The sequence below is a fragment of the Desmodus rotundus genome, chromosome 6 (assembly GCF_022682495.2).
Source record: "Desmodus rotundus isolate HL8 chromosome 6, HLdesRot8A.1, whole genome shotgun sequence".
Lineage (NCBI taxonomy): Eukaryota > Metazoa > Chordata > Mammalia > Chiroptera > Phyllostomidae > Desmodus > Desmodus rotundus.
Window position 1 is genome coordinate 52603470 of NC_071392.1, and position 4248 is coordinate 52607717.

A 4248-nucleotide genomic window follows, 5' to 3' on the forward strand; every position below is an offset into this window, starting at 1 on the left:
TTTTAAGTCAAAACGGTAGCTTCCCTCTAATTGTAAATACTCCTAATCAATCTGTCTTTCAGTGTTTGTTTATGAAAGTTCAAACTGTACAACACTGTTCAAAACATAAAACATTCGATATCAGTGTTTTATTCTTTGATATGTGATATTACAATGATATTACTCTTGTGTTATTGTTCAGATCAATCATCATGTTCTTAATTCTTAATAGTCATTTGCATGATTTCATTTTCTTTTCTCCAGTTCCCTTGGATAGTTAGTGTCTCTATAACTGGTTTCCTAGGAGCTCATTTATGACTAAAATGTTAACCATTTCTCATGCATTGTGAATGAAATATCATGTTTTTGTTATATTTCTGTGGTATTTTATTTTTGGTTGTAAAAAGTTGTGTATTGAAATAAAATCATGATCTCTTTAAAAAATGACAACTTAGAATAAAATTTAGAAAACAGACTTTTGTCTCTTTTGCACTATTATTTTTTAAATCGCTATTTAGTTTATTTTGTTAGCTAATAGGCTCCAATTTATTTTTTGTCTCTGCTGTATTCCAGGACTTTTATTTATTTTTTAAAAGATTTTATTTATTTACTTTTAAAGAGAGGAGAAGGTAGGGAGAAAGAGAGGGAGAGAAACATCAATGTGTGGTTGCCTCTCACATTGCCCCCACTGGACACATGGCCCACAACTCAGGCATGTGTCCTAACTGGGAATCAAACTGGTGACCCTTTGGTTTGTAGCCCGCACTCAATCCACTGAGCTACAGCAGCCAGGACTGTGTTCTAGGACTTTTAAAAGCTCCAAACTATAACTGTATAAACTGGGCTTCAGCCACTTGGTTCCCTTTTATATGATCCAATGATTTGTGTTGAAGGATATACATTTTTATTAACAGGGTTCCAACCTTGCAGGGGCTGAGAGCACGCACTCCTGCTCTGAGCCCTTCTCTTCTATGAGACCCAAAACTTCTCTTGCATTCCAAAAGACTACAAGCCAAAACTATGCTCAGAACTCTCCCATTTCTTTATCTGTCCTTAAGCCACTCTGACAAAGATCTCCATCCTCTCTGGCATGTGCACTTGTGGGTTTCAGAGTCGCCACGCCAGAGATGGAGATTTCTCACACCAGCTCTCTCCTTCAGGGTCTGAGGTGTGCTACTCCCAGTTTCCACGTTGGCATCCAGAAACTGTGCCGTACTACATTGGATTATACTGACCCAGATGCTGGAACCCAGGGAGGCACACGTCCCAGTGTGGAGCCCTCCCTCCAGGAGTGGGCTTCCATCCATTCAGGATCTAAGCCCCTGGTGGGCCCAGCATCTGCCTAGTCACACAAGTGCTCCCAACCACGTGGGGAGCAGGGTCAGAGGTCCAGAGCGTCCAAATACCAAAGGCCCAGAGAGAGAGCTTGCTCCAAGCTCCAAAGCAAGAGTGACTTCTCCATACCAAGCGCCCATAACCCAGAGCATGAGAGAGAGAGAGAGTGCACGCACAAGAGAACATGGGAGAGCCTTTCCACCCTTTACTTTAAAAGGCCCTCCTTTTGAAATCCCATGAGCACAGGAAGCCAGTGGGAGCATCCATTTTTCCTATGGTACATCAGTGTCCATTTCTGTCAACTCCCCAGTGTCTTTGACCTCTTTCGGCTGCCATTTTTAGTCAGGCAAAAGTTTTCCAGCCACCTTCTGCAGCCCCTCCTTTCAGGAAGGCACTGGCTGTTTTATTCTGCCTTTGTTATGCAATGTGCCCTAACCACTGTGCCTTCTGCTCCTTTGGCTCCTCCCTGCCATAGAGAAGGCATGAGAAGATTTTTAATCTGCTGCCCGGGCACCCTTCCTGCCCCCTGCCTTTTTGCAGATTTGCAGGGGTTCCCCTGGATCTGGGTCTCCCCTGTTTTCCAGGGACCTCTGGTCTTACATACCCCATTACAAAACCACTATGCTTGTCTCTTAGAGATGTTAGTTTCTCCAATCTTTCTTTTGCTCCAGCCTAAATTTAGTTAATATACTAAATACTATAGACTTCTGGTTTTGAAAAGCTGGTGTTAACTTAGTTCTGTGTACATATAGTGAGCTTGTAAGCGTGGCAAGGCGTGGAAGAAGGGAAAAATAGCTAATCAACATACTGCACAGCAATGACAGTAATTTCCACAGTGTTTCTTTTCTAATAAGTCAGAGAGAAGGCTTTCTCATGTATGTGGCTACTTGCTTAGAAGCTATTCGCTGATTATATCCACTTAGTTGGTTTTACTCTTAACAGACAGGGGACCTGGCTCTTAGTGGGTCTGCCTAGGGCCAGCCGGTAGTATATGGGTTTTTGGCTTCTTGTAGGAAAGATTTCACAGCACAAGTTCAGGTGATAATTAGAATACATTTATTGAAGCTGGAGACAGTGAAACAAGGAAGGGTGTAGGGTAGAAGAAGCAACAGGAGAGAGCCAGGGCTGGACTGCCTTAGCTCACTGGAAAGTCAGAGAAAAGGGGACCTATGGTATAGGTTCAGGGGATTAACCAGGGGTGAGCTGCCGCTGCCCCTTGCTCCCCTGATTGCAGGTCTTGGGGTCCCTTTGAGTTTAGGAGATGTGTGCTTATGGGGGAGGGATTGAGGGGGGAAAAGGGGAAAGGGAATTGCGCAGGCCACTCCCCAGAGGGAGAGCCTGTGGTGGGTCCTTTTTCTTGAGACTTTTATCTCTTTCTTGCAAGTACATATTTTAGGGGAAGTCTAAGGGGAGGGTTTCAGCAGAATATTCATCAGTTTTCCAGGGGTGTTATTTCAAGGTTGTGGTCTCCACTATTGGTCAGTGCCAGGGCAAGGGAGCATTAGTCATTGCAACTGGTCCTGGTGTTTTGCTCCTTTTCTGGGTCTGGAGCTAAAATACAACTGAGGCCTGGATGTTATCTCTAGGGAGGTGATGTTCTGTATTTGGCTATAAATTGCTCTGACATTTTGTCCAGCTATCTGTCTCAGTTACCCTGTTCCACTTGTCCTGGTTTACTGGCCTGTCTCATTAACAGATTAAACAAGACTTACTGTTTATTCCCTTACCTGCTTCTGATTTCTAAAGAAATCACACTCCATTTTTAGAATTTACTTTAAAAAATGTAAACATTATACAATGTTCGTTTTAGTTTAATTTATTTTAAAGTAAAGGACTTTTAAGTCCTTATAGTAATTTCAGAAGCAATAGAAACTAATTTACCTTACAAATTCATGAGTTTTGAAAAGTGATAGCAATAGATAAAAATTTCTATGTAGCTTTCTATTGTAGTTAGTTCAATGACCTCAAGAGCACATGTGTTTTATAATCTGAAATCTGAAAGTGAAGCTGTTTGTTGATTGTTTAGGAAGAGCATCTTAACCACATATAAGAGAGTGCCAGTGTTTCAAATCTGAAATATGTCCTTCTGATAGGACATCAGTTTTGCAGTATCTAGGTTGCATAATTAGAATCAGTAGGGTTCAAACTTGATGTTTGTAAAAACACTCAGAGATAAATTATCCTTTCTTATATAATTAGGGACCCCAAATCCTATTGGGTCTTAGTAAGAGTCTCCATATTCTTTTTGATAAGGAGTATATAGCTCATGCCCAGTTCTTAGCTGTGCAAGAAACCCTATTTTCTTCTCCACTCCTCCACACCCCCACACCCCCTAACCCCAGGGCAGTAATCCCTTATGACTCCCAAATTTATGAGGAATTCTGATGTAACAAAAAGCCTGTTTCCTATCTGGTAAAGCAATTGTTAGACTTCAATAGGTAATATTAGTATTATTACAGCATACTCTCTCTCAGAACATTTTCTGTGATTTAGGGTTTCTCCTGAATTCCAACGGGAGACTGAAGTCTAACATTGAATAAGAAAGAAACAAATTGAATTAATTGTTAGCTGGTTGTTCAGATGAATTTTAGAAAGAAGAAATTCAATGCAGAAATGTGTGTTGATGTGCATCCAACACTGTCCTAGGAAAAAGTTTTCTTTAGCTGAGCACTCAGTCATGCTCAGGCACAGCTGAAAATTCATTGACTTAACTTCTACTGCCTTATAATTTTTGCCTGCGTTATTGAAATACCCTCCTAACTCCCTTACTTGATTCCCATAGCTCGCCATCCTCCACAATGTTGCCAGAAGATGTTTATGAAACACAACATGGATCATATTGTTTTCTTCCATGTTTCTTCATGATTGAAACAACCTGCCCCAGCCTTCCTTTCCAATTTCATCTCCTGTTAGTACAACAGAAGAGCCTCACAC